Source organism: Eucyclogobius newberryi, unplaced genomic scaffold (genome assembly GCF_026437365.1).
Source record: "Eucyclogobius newberryi isolate DKJ021-1_F unplaced genomic scaffold, fEucNew1.0.hap1 SCAF_1, whole genome shotgun sequence".
Classification (NCBI taxonomy): domain Eukaryota; kingdom Metazoa; phylum Chordata; class Actinopteri; order Gobiiformes; family Gobiidae; genus Eucyclogobius; species Eucyclogobius newberryi.
Genome location: NW_027315723.1, coordinates 18,566,992 through 18,586,949, shown reverse-complemented (window position 1 = coordinate 18,586,949; position 19,958 = coordinate 18,566,992).

The window sequence follows — 19,958 nt, the reverse complement described above, 5'->3', positions numbered from 1 at the left end:
TATGTATGGTATCAAATCATGGTGTTGTGATTTAGTCATTGATTTATTTAGCATTATTCATCCACAATTTATCATTTTATTTTTATTTCATTTTTTAAACAAAGAATAAGAAAGAATATAAACGCACACGCGCACACGCACACACAAGGCAATATATACATTTATATTGATTAAAAAATGTTTTTTATATTATTCTTTCTTGGAGACAAAACTGAAAAATAATTCAGTTTTCAGACGACAGAATGGTCCTATTTATATTTTAGCCTCATTATTTGTGTTATAGAGCAAATGTGATTTTTTCTGTTGTGTTCTTAATACACTTTGCTGCTCATATCTTCCGCTGGTGGATCTAATATGGAAATTATGAAGATTATTAAAGGTCTCGTTTAGCTTCATCCCCTTGAACTAAACTGTTGTGTTCAGAGGAATGAAAAGACCTTGAACTAACACTCTGAATGTATTTAAAATACTTGAGTCAAACATTACCATGTTTATGAAGATGTATTTATCTATTTAAGCTTTTATGCATTCTGAAGTGTCTTGTTATGTTGCGATGTTGTTTAACTGCGTGTAAATGTGTTTTTAAGAACCCCATCGTCGAGGCAACGGCTAAAGGATCCTACTAAACATTTAAAGTCTGAGTACAGTAGAAGTACTCTCTCCTGTAAACACAGAGCTGCATCGCTATTGGCAAGCTTTTTTAGAATACATTTTAAAATGTATTTAACATTTATTTTCCAGGGAAATCGATTGAGAGATAATTCTCATTTACAACAACGACCTTACCAAAGGGGCCGGCCGAAAGAGCGACGTGGGGCCGCCCTCCCGTGGGCCCACCACCCGCAGGAGGATCCATAAGGGGCCGGTGCAGAGAGATCTGGGCGGCAGTCGACGGCAGGGGCCTCGGCGACCAGATCTCCAGACACAGAGACTAACTCTGGGGACATGGAATGTCACCTCGCTGGGGGGAAAGAGCCTGAGCTTGTGCGGGAGGTTGAGCGATACCGACTAGATATAGTCGGCCTCACCTCCACGCACCGTTTGGGCACTGGAACCCATCTCCTCGAGAGGGGCTGGACGCTCCACTTCTCTGGTGTTGCCCGCGGGGAGAGGCGGCGGGCTGGTGTGGGCTTGCTTATAGCCCCTCAGCTCAGCCGCCACGTGTTGGAGTTTACCCCAGTGAACGAGAGGGTCGCGTCCCTTCGCCTTCGGGTGGGGGACAGGTCTCTCACTGTTGTGTCGGCCTACGGGCCGAACAGCAGTGCAGAGTACCCGGCCTTCTTGGAGTCCTTGGGAGGGGTACTGGACAGTGCACCGACCAGGGACTCCATAACGAACACCATGTTCAAGCACAAGGGTGTCCATCAGTGCACATGGCACCAGGACACCCTAGGCCGGAGGTCAATGATCGACTTGTGGGTCTCCTGAGGTCACAGACAAGTATCGGCAGGCCGCTGTCGCAGAGGCAAAAACCCGGGCCTGGGAGGAGTCCGGGGAGGCCATGGAGGAGGACTATTGGTCGGCCCCAAAGAAATTCTGGCAAACCGTCCGGCGCCTCAGGAGGGGGAAGCAGTGCTTCACCAACACCGAGCAGAGACCGGGGACTCAGGGGCTGGCTTGTCCATCACCCAAGCTGAAGTCACTGAGGTTGTTCGCAAACTCCTCGGTGGCAGGGCTCCGGGGGTGGATGAGATCCGCCCTGAGTACCTAAAGTCTCTGGATGTTGTAGGACTGTCTTGGTTGACACGTCTCTGCAACATCGTGTGGCGGTCGGGGACCGTGCCTCTGGACTGGCAGACCGGGGTGGTGGTCCCTCTGTTCAAGAAGGGGGACCGGAGGGTGTGTTCCAACTACAGAGGGATCACACTCCTCAGCCTCCCGGGTAAGGTCTATTCCAAGGTACTGGAGAGGAGAATCCGACCGATAGTCGAACCTCGGATTCAGGAGGAGCAGAGTGGTTTTCGTCCCGGTCGTGGAACACTGGACCAGCTCTATACCCTCCATCGGGTGCTCAAGGGTTCATGGGAGTCTGCCAAACCAGTCCACATGTGCTTTGTGGATCTGGAGAAGGCTTTCGACCGTGTACCTCGGGGTGTCCTTTGCTCAGGGCTGTCCGGTCCCTGTATGACCGGAGCAGGAGCTGTGTTCGCATCGCCGGCAGTAAATCAGACCTGTTCACAGTGCATGTTGGACTCCGCCAGGGCTGCCCTTTGTCACCGGTTCTGTTCATAGTTTTTATGGACAGAATTTCTAGGCGCAGTCAGGGGCCGGAGGGTGTCCGGTTTGGGGACCACAGGATCTCATCTCTGCTGTTTGCAGACGATGTTGTCCTGATGGCTCCATCAAACCCGGACCTGCAACATGCACTGGGACGGTTTGCAGCCGAGTGTGAAGCGGCTGGGATAAGAATCAGCTCCAAATCCGAGGCCATGGTTCTCGACCGGAAAAAGGTGGCTTGCCCTCTCCAGGTGGGTGGGGTGTCCTTGCCCCAAGTGGAGGAGTTCAAGTATCTCGGGGTCTTGTTCACGAGTGAGGGAAGGATGGAGCGTGAGATCGACAGGTGGATCGGTGCAGCGGCTGCAGTGATGCAGTCGCTGCATCGGACCGTTGTGGTGAAGAGGGAGCTGAGCCGAAAGGCAAAGCTCTCTATTTACCGGTCGGTCTACGTTCTGCCCTCACCTATGGTCATGAGCTTTGGGTAGTGACCGAAAGAACAAGATCATGGATACAAGCGGTCGAAATGAGTTTCCTCCGCCGTGTGGTTGGGCACTCCCTTAGAGAGGCGCTCGGCCACACGGGGGGAGCTCAGAGTAGAGCCGCTGCTCCTCCACGTCGAGGGGAGCCAGCTGAGGTGGCTCGGCCATCTGTTCCGGATGCTTCCTGGGCGCATCCCTGGGAAGGTGTTCCGGGCATTTCCCACCAGGAAGAGGCCCCGGGGAAGACCCAGGACACGCTGGAGGAACTATGTCTCTCAGCTGGCCTGGGAATGCCTCAGGATCCCCCCGGGGAAGTTGGAGGAAGTGTCTGGGGAGGAGGAAGTCTGGGAGTCCCTGCTCAGACTGCTGCCCCCGCGACCCGGCCCCGGATAAAGCGGAAGAAGATGGATGGACCTAACCAAAGCGAAGGAACCAAATAAATAGCTCTATGTTATTAAAATACTGCCTGTATTTCTAACTAATGTCTAATTATTATAAACATGAACAGTTGCCTTAGCAACACAGACTTGTCACTAAAAGATAGTTCTTAAGTCTGTTGAAACTTGGCGCTGTTGTTGCTTCTTCCCCTCTGCACATGCTCAGTTAGGGCTTCACTTCTCCTCTGCACATGCTCAGTTAGAGCTTCACTTCTCCTCTGCACATGCTCAGTTAGAGCTTCTCTTCTCCTCTGCACATGCTCAGTTAGAGCTTCACTTCTCCTCTGCACATGCTCAGTTAGAGCTTCTCTTCTCCTCTGCACATGCTCAGTTAGAGCTTCTCTTCTCCTCTGCACATGCTCAGTTAGGGCTTCTCTTCTCCTCTGCACATGCTCAGTTAGGGCTTCACTTCTCCTCTGCACATGCTCAGTTAGAGCTTCTCTTCTCCTCTGCACATGCTCAGTTAGGGCTTCTCTTCTCCTCTGCACATGCTCAGTTAGAGCTTCTCTTCTCCTCTGCACATGCTCAGTTAGGGCTTCTCTTCTCCTCTGCACATGCTCAGTTAGAGCTTCACTTCTCTGCACATGCTCAGTTAGAGCTTCTCTTCTCCTCTGCACATGCTCAGTTAGGGCTTCTCTTCTCCTCTGCACATGCTCAGTTAGAGCTTCACTTCTCTGCACATGCTCAGTTAGGGCACAAGACTCTCACACAGGTTTCTTCAGCGTGGTTTGTCTTCAGAGCACATGAGCAGAGCTCTAAAAGAAGCTGCTGCTCTGCTCTGGTTCTAAAAGCTCATGTTAGAGAGCAGAGCGTGAACGGGCCTCTGAACACCGGCTTCTGAACACGCCCACAGACTGAGCAGCTGCAGGAGAAGAAGAACCAAGCTTCCCACAGTACTGCTCAGCGGCCTGTAGAGGGCACTAAAAGACACCTTGAGTTCAGCAGCAGCAGAAGTGAGTGGAAAATGGGATTATTTGGATATATTTTAGAACAATTTAAATAGAATAATTTTACATTTATTTCTCAATCACTGCTTGCCTTGATTGCCCTGACCACATGTGTTGCGTGTTTCTTCACATCTGTATCTGTGGAGGCGGCGGGCGACAATGACGCTCACAGCGAGGAAAGAACGCAAAATTTAAAGGTTTTCTCTGCAATAAAACACCAGTGATGGAAACACAAATGCCCGACAGATACGTTAACTGCCCGACTGTAGAACATTACAAAGCAACAATGTCTGCGCTACGAGACGACTGCGATAGAAAACACGGCTCTGTGTTCTTGACTCAGGCCCAGATCCCAGAGGAGCAGCATACGTCTGCTCCATGTGGGCCGGGCCGCGAAAGCATCTACTCACTGTGAGCCAAATGTAACAGGAGCGTAATGCTAATGTTACAGAGACACACACACGCGCACATGCACACGCACACGCACGCGCACACGCACGCACACACACACACACACAGGTGGGGGAGGTAAGAGGTCGGAGAAGCCGCAGCCCTCTCCACAAAGAGGCGGGGTTTGTTGTCAGAGAACTGCTGCTTCAGACGAGCATCGTACTGTGATCCTGCTCCCGACACTTCTCTGCTAAATCCATAGTTCAGACGAGCGCTCTCTGTCTGTTCTTGTTATTGTCTCTGCATAACTCATTCAAATGAGTTCTGGTGTATAAATAATAAAATGCATAACAATAATACTGCAGCTGCATGATCACTCCAAGTCTCATAAAAGTCCCTTATGCTACGGGCAGGAGCTAAGAATGACAACAGTTTATAGTCATCATGACGCTGATACGGTTTTACAGTGTAACATGTTAGTGTTTGGACTGGTTTGTATTTATTTACTCTGTTTATCTAGAATATTTGTATTTTGTAATAGTTTTTACATAACTTAACCCCTACAAATTCTTAAAGTGCAGTTCCTATTGTACTCATGAACCTCAGAAAAGTAGAAACATTACAACTACAAATGTATGTACAATCTCCAACCTTTCCCCCTGTAGAGCAATACTTTTATACTTTATTTACTTCTTTTAGCAGTCAGAAGCAGACCGTAGATGGGGCACAGTCTAATGCCCAAAACATAAACCTTTATCCATTTATTTGTGCTCAAAATACATCAATGTGTTGAAGTTAATATAGACTAATAACATTAATAGGCAAATACCTGTGATGTAGAATCCATAATATTAGTATATGTCATAGTTTAAGTCATTTTTACAATTTTACATTTATTTTATCACAATAAGCTTGACTAGTTTCAATTTGTGTTTACGGAAAATGATCCTAAAACATTCACAATTCTCCAGCTTCTGCTTTCCAAGAGTCACACAAATCCTGCGAATCCTATTTCTCTGACAAATAAGTGGGTCTAACGATTATACGCTAAAATCAAGATAATGATTCAAGTTAAGTCAATTATTTCAAGTCATTTGAACAACCAGCTCATATTTGGCGTTCCATAAAAGACACGTTCGTTGTACTACACCTTTTGTAACGCCGAGCGGGAGAGCGGCTCGTATCTCGTCTGCCCACAACCCGAGGCGCTCTCTTTGTTGAACCGGCTACGTACGGAAAAGCGGCGTGACAATCCATGGAGCGTGGCTCCAGGTGGAAAGGTAAAATACGCTTTAGACATGAAAAATATCCGGGGAAAATATAATAATCACAGAGGCCAGGATGTTAGCATGGATCTATTATGTCTGACAATCGTGTAACTGTCGCTAACACTTAGCTCTTATCATCAAACTCAGAGGTGGGTTGTATAAACATACTTTATCTCCTATATAAGTATTCTTTTGTGTCAGACTCTCCAATTCAAGTTAGCACAAGCAACAATTGCCTTTTGTTGACGCTAACTGCACTTCCACACGTAAAAAGCACGTACCTGGGCGTTGGCTGAAGCCCTTGTTGTGGCACAGCTAATCCTGCAGAGGGCGCACCGTGCACCGCCTCACTGGGTTTTGCTGGAGATGACGCCAATGCTATGATTTAGCTGTTGCGCCGGCTATATACAATTTTGCAATGTCCAAAAGCTAGCAGGTTGACGACTACTGAACGCTGACGTCTAAAGCTAACAACTACTGAACTCTGACATCTAAAGCTAACGGCTACTGAATGCTGACATCGAAAGCTAAAGGCTACTGAACGCGGATGTCTAAAGCTAACGGCTACTGAACGCTGACATCGAAAGCTAACGGCTACTGAACGCTGACGTCCAAAGCTAACGGCTACTGAACGCTGACATATAAAGCTAACGGCTACTGAACGCTGACATCTAAAGCTAACGGCTACTGAACACTGACGTCTAAAGCTAACAGCTACTGAACGCTGACATCTAAAGCTAACAGCTACTGAATGCTGACATCGAAAGCTAAAGGCTACTGAACGCGGATGTCTAAAGCTAACGGCTACTGAACGCTGACATCGAAAGCTAACGGCTACTGAACGCTGATGTCTAAAGCTAACGGCTACTGAACCGCTGACATCTAAAGCTAAAGGCTACTGAACGCTGACGTCTAAAGCTAACGGCTACTGAACGCTGACATCTAAAGCTAACGGCTACTGAACGCTGACATCTAAAGCTAACAGCTACTAAATGCTGACATCAAAAGCTAAAGGCTACTGAACGCGGATGTCTAAAGCTAACAGCTACTGAACGCTGACATCGAAAGCTAACGGCTACTGAACGCTGACGTCTAAAGCTAACGGCTACTGAACGCTGACATCTAAAGCTAACGGCTACTGAACACTGACGTTTAAAGCTAACGGCTACTGAACGCTGACATCTAAAGCTAACAGTTACTGAATGCTGACATCAAAAGCTAAAGGCTACTGAACGCGGATATCTAAAGCTAACGGCTACTGAACGCTGACATCGAAAGCTAACGGCTACTGAACGCTGACGTCTAAAGCTAACGGCTACTGAACGCTGACATCTAAAGCTAACGGCTACTGAACACTGACGTTTAAAGCTAACGGCTACTGAACGCTGACATCTAAAGCTAACAGTTACTGAATGCTGACATCAAAAGCTAAAGGCTACTGAACGCGGATATCTAAAGCTAACGGCTACTGAACGCTGACATTTCTGAACACTTAAAAACTGAACAAACCTAAATTGAGTTTCTCCTCTAAGGAAATGTTATATAAAGTTTGTGTATCTGGTTGTATTAGCCGGCCCATAGAACTTACAAACTTGCTCGTTTCACCGGGACACGCTAAAAGTTTGCTAATTCGTTCCGGACACGTAGCATATCGACGTAGCATATCGACGTAGCATATCGACGGAGCATATCGACGGAGCATATCGACGGAGCATATCGACGGCGCATAGCGTTGCAATTTTTCTTTTGCCTTTTCCTAGCAAATGTTTTTTATTGACAATATATCAATCCACAATGAAGGATTAGGTGTAGGTGACGGTCACGCAGGTTTAATATTACCGTCGCGACTTCATGAGGCTAAATGCGTTTCACTTTGAAAAATCCTCAAAATCTAAATCTCCCTGAAGCGTATGCGGTACGTGAATGTTTAAGCGGATTAATGGTTTTATTTCTTTATCTTACCTTTGCTTTAACAGGAGTAACATTGAGAACAACAACGTTACGAGTGCCGTCTGGAGCTGAGATCGAACTACGACCGTCGAATTGGCGGTTGAGTCCATTTTTCGTAACAGAGAACACGTAGCGCGGGGCCCACCGAGATCGCTTTGTTTACCCGGGCCCCAGAATGGCGCGCTACAGCCACTGATCCAACCGTAAACCGCCCGTGAACGATGGTCATTTTGTTTACTTCCATCTCGGTTAAACACGAGCGACCTGAAGGATGTTGCCCGAAACTCGTCATTAACTTGTTCCAGTTTCGTAGTCGCTCAGACGCCCGTAACCGCCGCTGTTAAAGGCCCCCGGCTCCACTCCTCCTCCAGCTCCTCTTATAAAACTTGTGATAACGCTCCTCTCTCTCCCTCTCTCTTGCTCTCGTTTATGAAAATGGATGGCGTACCTGGCCTTATCGCGGTGTCGGGTAAAAAAAAAAAAAAAACAGCAAGCAATTCCGCCTCTACTTACGCTAAGCAAAATGTGTTCCCAAACTCGAGGGACGTAACAACTTTGCGGGGCATTTGTCCAAAGATTGGATTTCGTTTTAAAGACATCTCTTTCTCTTAAAACCTGGGACATAAAACGGCGTGGAGGAACGCTGAGGGATTTTTGTGAAATTGAAAATGGTCCGCTTCAGTAGATGGTGTTTCTCAAGTTCTGTCGGCTCCGTGAAGGCGGACGGAGTGAAAAATACGCCTTAAGCCAGGAACAGAAGAGGCGTATGATACGAGGACATGCTTCTTAAATGTGTGTGTTACTAAAGAGGTTTTCCTGCGCGCTCGGTCGGAACAACAAGGCACAAACACACGCAAAAGAAGGGTGTGATTTTAAAATAATCATCTTAGTTTGACCAGTCTAGGTTTATTAGGTTAGGTTTAGTTCATTATTAGGCCTGGATTCTTGTTTTAAAGGCACACAATAACCTTAACGTGCCTATAACAGGTTTTTACGATGTTCCAATTTAGACGTTATTTGGTGTGTTTATACCTGTTGTACGTATAAATTATAGTTTTACACCAATCGAGCAGGTATTTGTGGAGAAAACGTTGAGAAAATCTGTAGAAAATGACAGGAAGTGACATCACACCAGGGACACTCATTCCAGTCAAAGTTTATGCAGAATTTACACCCAAAAAAACTCTAAACATGTTTCAACAAAATAAATCTGTTCTCATATATTTCCATTTGTCAAATTAAAACAATTACTGGGTCATTTCCTAGTGTGACGTCATCAATTATAAACAGGAAGTGAAATTATAAACCTAAAAAATGTGGTATTCTGTGATAACATTTCAATAATTTTTAGCTAAATTCAAATATATTTCTCTTAACTGCATATTAGTTCAGTGAGCCATCCGACCTGTAGGGGGCACTTTAAGCTTAAGTCTCCATGAATATGTTATTAATGGAATGTTCCACAGTATTGCATTAAAGCTTCCGTGACAGTTTGGGCGACAAAGTATGTGTTAAATTACAGCTTTTGTCAAAGTTTTGGCAGTTTTGTTTCGGTTTGTCCGTGGATTCGTTTGAGTGTGACTGTCGGCTCCAGGTTAGCATTAGCTCTGTGTTAGCATTAGCATAACCGCGCATTTATAACGGCAGAGGCTTGTAGTTTTCTTGCGACCAACTTGAGACGCAATATCAGAAGTGTGGTAAGATCTTGGTGTTAAGTAAGTCAGTGAGGTAGCGAACGTCAATAGAAATGTTTCTTTGCTTTTGAAAGTTGCAAGGTTCCATTTTAAAGTTTTGTCCGTCATCTCAACAGTTTTTTAAAATTAAGCGAGGGATCTGATAAGAGCCCGAGGTATCTATATTCACTGACATTTAGAACAGTTTGTGCCATTTATTATCACGTTGCGATTGCTCTTTTCGTTATTTGGAAAAATATATATTTTCAAGTTTAATATCAGACTCATGTAGCCACAGGGCTTTCCCATAGCTGCTGTTAGCTTTGCCACTACCTCTGCCCTACTTTTACTTTTATATAGATTATGGTATCGTCGTCATACGTTTGTATTTGAACGTTATCGCACACTGATGGTGAATCGTTCAAATAGACGGTGAAAAGTAATGGTCCCAGGTTAGACCCTTGAGGAATCCCAGTGACGCATGGATTAACTGGAGATAAGGATTTCTGTACTTTGACAGACTGTGAAACAGGTAGGATTTTTGCCACTTTATGGTATTTGTGGAGACTTTAATTTGGAATAGAGGACCTCTTGCAGCACGGTATCAAAGGCTTCGCTTAAATCGAGGAACACGGCTCCTTTATCTGAAGACTGTTTACACTGCTCCATGAGATAACAACATGCAGTTTCTATTGAGTGATGTTTTCTAAACCCACATTGCATGTAGTAATCCACTTCTCTCTAGGTGATTTATTAGGTGTCTAGCAACCACGTTTTCAGCCTACTAATTGGTCTGTGGTAATAAATCTTGGTTTTGTCCTCAGATTTACACAAAGGGATGAAGATAACATGTTTTAATGAGTGTGGGAATACATTCTGCAAAAAATAAGCATTTTTAAGCATTGTTATTGTTGTTGTTGTTTTTTAAAATAAAGGATGTATTCAATCTATGTGAATGTGTGTATGTTCAATCTAAATCCTTTCTGGAATTTCCCCATTGTGGGACAAATAAAGGCTTTTCTTTTTACTTTTTGAGTTTGATAGTTAAACAGAATCTTCCTAACTACTGCCCTTTAGTGGGAGTCAGGGTTATCTCTAGATTTCTGAGTAGGAATTTCAAGTTGATTGGGTGTTCCAGTGAAAATGTATAAGCCGGAACTCGGGAAATCCGAGGTTCGAGGACAACTGGAACGCACCAACATTATTTGACAAACACAAATACATGTTATTTTGTTGAATTAAAGGCGCAATGGACGATTTTTCGGCTATTTGAGAACGCAGGTGGAAGTGCACATGCGCACTCCCCCGTGCGGACTGATACAACACACATGTGCGTTTGTTTACTAGCACAACGGATCGCATCGCATCTCTCGTCTCCCGTAGATTTCTGTCCACTTCTGCGTCAGCTCGAACTGTCTTTCTCCGTCTTAATTTTGCCCCGTACACTTAGGGAACTATATTAGGATAGTTTCCATGCGCTTAGGCACGCGGAAACGTGGGGACGAACCGCACGCGGCTGCAGGTGAGCGGTAGGTGCGTTTTATGATTGATACGTGGCAGGACTAATGATTTATCCACGCCACGAGGAAATATGATAAAAAATTTGATGAAAAAAATCGTCCATTTCACCTTTAATATTCATGTGTTTCTCTTGTGTTTGGCAAATATGATTTAAACCTTTACTTATTTGAACATAATGTAGGAGGGACTGGCTGGTCAGATAAGCTCTTTGTGTCTCTAAGTAGGTTTTTCAAACTTTGTTTAACCAGGCGTAATTCCCATCAACATCCAGCCTGGGAGGTATGGGACCTGCGGTATGGAGAAATGCACTTACACAGGGAGAACGTGCAAACTCCGTACAAAAAGTCAAACAAATCCAGGACATTTTGGAGGAAGGAGCAAAACCTCTTGGTGCTTGTGTTTTTGATTTGGTGTTTGGCTCAGGTTTGAAGCTGGTTTGGTCCTTCGATGACAAAACGGGAAGAATGAGCCGTCCTTGTGCTACTGCTTCTGTTAATTACATTTGCAGAATAAAAAACAGGAGAAAGTGAGTGTCTTTAGATTGCCATTAACCACTAAGAACAGTGGCGAAATAAACTTGGCTAGTTGAGAAAAGAAAGGACAGATGTCTTTCTCATCTACAAATGCCCAAAGCGCTTTTCTCTTTCCACTTTGCGTCGCCATGGTCGTTTTGCTTCACCATCGGCATCCACCAAACACAACGCTGACATGTGATCGGTTCATCCATTGACTTGAGACAGAATCATCAGCCTCTTCAACCTCTCCATCTCCTCCACATCCCCTTCTTCTTCTATTAGACCGAAGCTGGTACGCCGACAGACAGCGCAGTTAGCAGAGTGATGAATATGTGAGAATACGTGAGAATACAACGGGGTTCGGTCGGCTAATCTAATTACAAACGACAGCTCTACGCCTCAAACCTCACACACAGGACTCACTTCTGCTCAGACGGACCTTCTCCGCTCAATAATGGAGCGGCGAAAGCGGCACCTTCGGCCCGTCTCTTTTACCAGAGCTATCCGTCTCGCTAAAATTCAGTCCGGTGCCACTTTTAAGCAGGAGCGGTCGGGAAAGGGCAGGTTTGAATAATGAATCAGGCGAGAAGAGGGCGAGCGCTGCCGTCAGTGCGATCCGGTGGACGGGCTGAGCGGTAGTGACCAGCGCTGCCACCGAGTCACTAAAGTCACTGCAAACTTTCTACCTGACTGAGTAATTGGACGCGACAAGGGACGGGGGAAATCGACAGTTTAGGAAAGGTTTAAAAGTGCGCCAGGGAACTTTTCTAGGGAGGCTCCGTCCGTCATCTGTTCGTCCGGATGTTGTAACTAGGCTTTGTGGTGCCACCCGCTCCTCTCCATGGTAACAGATAGGTCCAATTGTGCCGCACCGCGAAACATTTCCGACCTGCCGAGACCGAGCGCTCTTACGGTACTTTTCACGATGTCTCAAAAGGGTGTGACCGACAGGCGGATCGACCGAGCAAAGAAACGCAAAGGCCTGTTCGTGTCCAAAGAAACACGTCTTACGAGCAATGTCTGCGGAATCAACGGGCGAAGCACCGAACTCTATTAATCTGAGGTAAAATGAGTTGTAGGAGAATCAGACGAGATGCTTTCTGCGCTTGAGAGACACGTGCTACAAATTAGTGGTTGGAACGTTTCAAGCAAAGATGGTTGTTTGACGCACTTTATCGTCTGGTTCCTTGGTTTTGGTTGATTTTTCGGGAAACTGTTACTATATATCACACTGATGATGGGACTTCTTCAGCGGGTAGTTGGTTCCGTTTTGGGACATGGGGCTGTGTTGGGTTTTAAGGTTTGATCCTTGTGAATGGATGATTAGATCTGGTGCTCGTGGTCGCCTTCGAGTGAGGTGGGTGACGCTGCTACAGGCTCAGGACAAGGCGTTGTTAGTTTCCCCTCAACTCTTCTTCTTCCTCTCAGCTCCTCCTGGATGTGAGAGGATCGAGCGTTCTCTGTGGCGGGGCCCGGGCTCTGGAACTGCTCTCTCTCTACCATTTCTCTCTGGCCTTTTAAACACAAACTCAAAATCATTATTTTTATTAACATCACGTGTATTTTAAATTTTTGTATGTACCGTATTTTCCGGACTATAAGTTGCGCCTTTTTTTTTATAGCTTTGGCCGGGGTGCGACTTATACTTATATTTATACTTTGTTATTTTCACTCTTGCAACCGCATTTCATACTCCAGTACAACTTATATATGTTTTTTTCTTCTCTATTATGCATTTTTTGGCTGGTGCGACTTATACTCCGGAAAATACGGTATGTAATGCAGCATTTGGGCTTTTAAAGTTGTAAGTGTGCTTTATAATAAACCTTGATATTAATTAATTACGGTACAGACTCTCTATTTTGACCTGATACAAGTCACAAAATGGGATTTGACCAACAGTGTGACCGCAGCCTTAGTCCACCTTTAACCTAACCTTTCACACATGCCCACCATAAAGACATCCGTTTCAAGCGCCTCGTCTTGTACTGGTCATATTGTAATGGCTGACCAGTGTATTTTGTACTCCAGCTGTAGCAGAAGGTCGGACAGTGCCAAGACAAAAACCCTATTAAGCGAAAGTGTCCCGCGGCTCGGGTGGGCTCAGAGCTCGTAAGTCTGAGCCGGAGACGTACAGTGTGGCAGGTCGCCGAGTCCCCTGTCGCCCATAACAACCGCGGCAGGTGGAAACAGCCGTCATTATCAGTCGCCGGGACAATCTGACATCTTCCACTCGGCGCGCTCTGGCACCGCTCCCCGATGATACGTTTTATGGCCTCACTCGTCAATTGTTTTCTGAGATTTTCACTTAAGGCATTAGTCACCAGCTGGCTGCGAGACAGGGGCAATTTGAGAGATGATAGGAATTATATGGGATCATCTTGACATGTCACACCTCAAAGGGAGGGGAGAATAGACATGTCAGTGTGTTGTTGTCATGTGGACTGTAATGGAAATGTCTATACCATGCAAAAATTGACTTTCCACCGTGTTGTTATCTCAATGGAGTGCAATAGTGTTTAAGTCTTTCTTTTATCATCCACGAAGCATCAAGGGTAAAACAAAGTCACGGGCCAGTTCTACGCCGCTCCCGATCTCCCGTCTCCCCATTTGACCCAATTATTTTACCTGTATTTTCCCCTTTGACAGAAGCATATGATGTAAATAACTTAAAACTTAGACTTACACTGTTTATAATCATTAGGATATAAGGATTTCATATCAATATTTTAGAACTTGTTTTTAAGAACACAAAAAACAGGAAATAAGTGTGAATAAAAATTACTTTTTAAGTCAATTAAATTCGGGCTCTAACACAAGGACTACACTTGAACTAAATCATAACTACAACCGGACTAAAACCAGCGGTTTTATGGTGCTTTATGAATAAAGTTGGCAAGTTATGGTATGGTAAACCAGGACAACACCACTGCACCAGTACTAAACCAGGTTTAAACCAATCAACTGCACTTGAGCTATAAAAAAAGCAACATAAAGCCATTAAGCCAGTTGTATCATTTTAGTTGAGTGTGTTGACCATTTCCCACCCTATAAAAAAGGGTTGGCTACCAGCACCAGCGCTGCTTTGACTGTGTGCAACAGTGGATATAGTAGACACTGTGAAACTGCACTGGTGTGGAAAATAAAAGCCTTTAGACACAAGTTTGTGGTTGTGTGTGGACACGCGTCAGGCACTTTTACAGTGGATTAAAACGACCTCTGTGGCTCTGGTTCTGTCACTTCCTGTTAAACCGGCGACTACATCCTCGTGGAGTGGATTTGTTACATGGGTAAACCTTAGATTCAGCTCATGTCAAACTTTAAATTGATACAGAATCTGGTTTTAAAGGTAAAAAATGACTGGATTTGCGACAACATTTGTCACCAACAGACAATTACTGCGTCCTAGCCCACCGTAGCCCTCCCTAGCCCATCCTAGCCTCACCCCTCACCACAGTCCTGCATTATTTATCAGACCGTACAGTGCACTCAATCACTCGGCTCATTATTTCCTCCTCGCTGCAGGTCATGTGACTCTAGCGTCTGAGAGGGAAGAATCTGATAAAATGGATTTCTGTCATAAACGTTTGTCTAATCCATTTTACACGCACATATTTATGGACTAATAATCCCCACATGTCATGGATCTCACCTTAAACAACAAACGGACTGGATTATTTAACCTTTTGCCTTTTGCCTCACGCTAAGGTAACAGTCTGTCGTGTCTCCTGTTAGAGACCCGTCGCTGTTGTATTTCCGACACTCGCAATGCATTGTGGTCTATATTGACTGGTATAGTGACCGGCGCTGGACACTACTTTTCAAGGTGCTTTGTGGGGAAATTTGAGAACACCAGTTTTTCACCTGCTGGACATTCGGGCAGCACTACAAGATGGCGTGAGCCCAGAATAGCGTCCTCTGTAGGGAACAGTGTGGACATTTGGACACAGCCAGTGTTTCTGATGTTCAAGACAAAGAGAAGGAGAAGAGAGGAGCTGATGCTTTAATTCATGCTTCACATCAAGCCAAAAAAGTCAGGGAAGTTCAAGCGGAACAGACAGTTAGATCCAACCCAGGACTTCACTTAGATCTAACCCAGGACTAAACTTAGATCTAACCCAGGACTGCACTCAGAAGGATCTAACCCAGGACTGCACTTAGGTCTAACCCAGGACTAAACTTAGATCTAGCCCAGAACTAAACTCAGATCTAACCTAGGACTAAACTTAGCTCCAACCAAGGACTGCACTTAGGTCTAACCCAGGACTGCACTTAGGTCTAACCCAGGACTGCACTTAGGTCTAACCCAGGACTGCACTTAGGTCTAACCCAGGACTAAACTTAGATCTAACCCAGGACTAAACTTAGCTCCAACCAAGGACTGCATCTAGGTCTAACCCAGGACTAAACTTAGATCTAACCCAGGACTGCACTTAGATCTAACCCAGGACTGCACTTAGGTCTAACCCAGGACTGCACTTAGGTCTAACCCAGGACTAAACTTAGATCTAACCCAGGACTAAACTTAGCTCCAACCAAGGACTGCATCTAGGTCTAACCCAGGACTAAACTTAGATCTAACCCAGGACTGCACTTAGGTCTAACCCAGGACTAAACTTAGATCTAACCCAGGACTGCACTTAGGTCTAACCCAGGACTAAACTTAGGTCTAACCCAGGACTAAACTTAGGTCTAACCCAGGACTGCACTTAGGTCTAACCCAGGACTAAACTTAGATCTAACCCAGGACTGCACTTAGGTCTAACCCAGGACTGCACTTAGATCTAACCCAGGACTGCACTTAGGTCTAACCCAGGACTAAACTTAGGTCTAACCCAGGACTAAACTTTAGTCTAAACCAGCACAGCCAACTGCGTTAGTGAAAGTCACAAATTATTTGTTATTAGCTGCTGCTGATGGACTGGTCTCAATCCTGGTTCTGTTGGACCTCAGCGTTTGACACCATCGACCACAACATTCTACTGCAGAGGTTAGAATGTGATGTAGGTGTCAGAGGCCCCGCCCTCAGCTGGTTTGAATCCTATTTATCAGATAGGTACCAATTTGGGTGCACGGTGGCAAAGGCGGTTAGCGCTCTTGCCTCCCAAGAAGGAGATCATGGGTTCGATTCCAGGTAAGATTGGTGACTCTAAATTGGCCCAAGTGAATGAATGTGAGAGTGAACTGTCTGTTATGTCTCTGTGCTGGCCCTGCGATAAGTTGGCCACTGTCCAGGGTGTACCCCGCCTAAGGCACAAAGTCACTGGGGTAGGATCCAGTCACCCATGACCCTGAAAGGGAATAAGCGGTAGGTAGTGGATGGATGGTACCAATTTGTTAATGTAAACCAGAGCCCCTCACCTTGTTCTAAAGTAACCTATGGTGTGCCTCGGTCCAATTATTTTTACTCTTTATATGCTGCCGTTAGGTAACATTATCAGAAAGCATGGCATTAACTTCCACTGCTATGCAGTGACACACAGCTGTATTTATCATGATCGCTGCTGACTCAGGATTGTTGTGGTCTCGCTGTCATAGCCCCACAATACATGGTCCCGTGCAGCTAACCTGGTATGTCCTGAGCTTGAGATATTTGCCGGTAGCCTAGTGTTCAGGTTGGCGTTAACCAGAACTCTTTCCAGATGTAACTGAGTACATGTGTGCTGGAGCCGTTGCCTTGCCCTGCTCCCTTAGTCCTGCTTTAGTCCTGGTTTAGTCCTGGTTTAGTCCTGGTTTAGTCCTGCTTTAGTCCTGGTTTAGTCCTGGTGTAGTCCTGGTTCAGACCTGGTTTAGTCCTGCTTTAGTCCTGGTGTAGTCCTTGTTTAGTCCTGGTGTAGTCCTGGTTCAGACCTGGTTTAGTCCTGCTTTAGTCCTGGTGTAGTCCTTGTTTAGTCCTGGTGTAGTCCTGGTTCAGACCTGGTTTAGTCCTGGTCTAGTTCTGGTGTAGTCCTTGTTTAGTCCTGGTGTAGTCCTGGTGTAGTTCTGGTGTAGTCCTGGTTTAGTCCTGGTGTAGTTCTGGTGTAGTCCTGGTTTAGTCCTGGTGTAGTCCTGGTTCCTGGACATGGCTCTGGTGCTGCTCCTGGTCTTGTCCTTCTTCTTTTCGGGTAAGTGACACTTCTTTTCTCTTCGTTTGTGGCTGTGAGAGTCGCTGTCTTTAACTTCCTGGAAGCATTTTAAAAACATGTTGTTATTTCTAATGTCAGGATGATGAAATATGTTCCTGGTGTTTATTAATAAAAACACAAAGATCCTCACACTCGTCACTCTTAAAGCCTGATTATGTCACAACCTCCAAACTGGAATCATGTTCAGACTTTTGTCACTTTTTCAGTTTGAGATGGAAAAATACAGTTTCTTCTGTTTTCATCATTCATATTTATTACAATCGTAAATATTGATGTATATATCTGTTTGTCTCCATTTGATTCAAACATGAGTATCTAAAGTGTCCTCACTTTAGACCTGCACATTATTGGTGTTTCAGCTTCTTTTGATCACAGCGTTTCGACTTGACTTGATGAAATGTGTAAAATGTGTTTGTTTGTTCCCGAAAATTAGAATAGGTGTTGTCTCTTGCGTGTGTCGGGATGATGTGTGCGTTTGACATGTTTAAAGTCAGTAATGTGGGACAAACGAAGCTTAAATGAAGCTTTTTGTGCTTTAGTCCTAAAATGTTGTTCATGTGTTTTATCAGGGAAAATATGTTGTAAATAAACATGTGTCAAACCCCAGAGTGTGATCAGAGCGATAGTGAGCTTCCTGTTCATCAGACTGATAAAACGTGCGCGGCACTGACGGAAACAGCAGCCATTTTGTGTCATGCAACCGGAATCTTGTGACATGACTTTTCTTTGTGCAGGGGTCCTGTCTGAAAACAACAGCTCAGCAGGTAAAGACACTCACACTGAGGATAACCACTCTGCCACAGTCGGACACTCAGAGATGATCCCACATCCGACTCGGAAAAACGGCCTTGAACACAACTCAGTTTGGAATGAGGCGCTGGGACAAAGGACTTCGTTTTATATCACACACGGATCATATCAAGTTAGAAGCAAAACAACTCATTTTAGTATTTATTTAGATTGAAGGCTTTATTTAACACATGTGCTGTCACCACAACCACTGCACCACCGCAGCACTTCCAAAAGTCTCCTCATTTCACTGACACAACAATCCAACTTTTATTACATCTTTCCACTGAATCCAATGAGACGATCAGAGTTCTGCAAATGCAGCAACAGATCAGGATCTTACAGCGCTCACAGCAGCAGATCAGGATCTTACAGCGCTCACAGCAGCAGATCAGGATCTTACAGCGCTTGCAGCAATAGATCAGGATCTTACAGCGCTCGCAGCAGCAGATCAGGATCTTACAGCGCTCGCAGCAGCAGATCAGGATCTTACGGCGCTCTCAGCAGCAGATCAGGATCTTACGGCGCTCGCAGCAGCAGATCAGGATCTTACAGCACTCACAGCAATAGATCAGGATCTTACAGCGCTCACAGCAATAGATCAGGATCTTACGGCGCTCGCAGCAGCAGATCAGGATCTTACGGCGCTCGCAGCAGCAGATCAGGATCTTACAGCGCTCACAGCAGCACATCAGGATCTTACAGCGCTTGCAGCAATAGATCAGGATCTTACAGCGCTCGCAGCAGCAGATCAGGATCTTACAGCGCTCACAGCAGCACATCAGGATCTTACAGCGCTCACAGCAGCAGATCAGGATCTTACAGCGCTCACAGCAGCATATCAGGATCTTACAGCGCTCACAGCAGCAGATCAGGATCTTACAGCGCTTGCAGCAATAGATCAGGATCTTACAGCGCTCGCAGCAGCAGATCAGGATCTTACAGCGCTCGCAGCAGCAGATCAGGATCTTACGGCGCTCGCAGCAGCAGATCAGGATCTTACGGCGCTCGCAGCAGCAGATCAGGATCTTACAGCACTCACAGCAATAGATCAGGATCTTACAGCGCTCACAGCAATAGATCAGGATCTTACAGCGCTCACAGCAATAGATCAGGATCTTACAGCGCTCACAGCAGCAGATCAGGATCTTACAGCGCTCACAGCAATAGATCAGGATCTTACAGCGCTCACAGCAGCAGATCAGGATCTTACGGCGCTCGCAGCAGCAGATCAGGATCTTACGGCGCTCGCAGCAGCAGATCAGGATCTTACGGCGCTCGCAGCAGCAGATCAGGATCTTACAGCGCTCACAGCAGCACATCAGGATCTTACAGCGCTTGCAGCAATAGATCAGGATCTTACAGCGCTCGCAGCAGCAGATCAGGATCTTACGGCGCTCGCAGCAGCAGATCAGGATCTTACAGCACTCACAGCAATAGATCAGGATCTTACAGCGCTCACAGCAATAGATCAGGATCTTACAGCGCTCACAGCAGCAGATCAGGATCTTACAGCGCTCACAGCAATAGATCAGGATCTTACAGCGCTCACAGCAGCAGATCAGGATCTTACAGCGCTCACAGCAGCAGATCAGGATCTTACAGCGCTCACAGCAGCAGATCAGGATCTTACAGCGGATCAAAAAG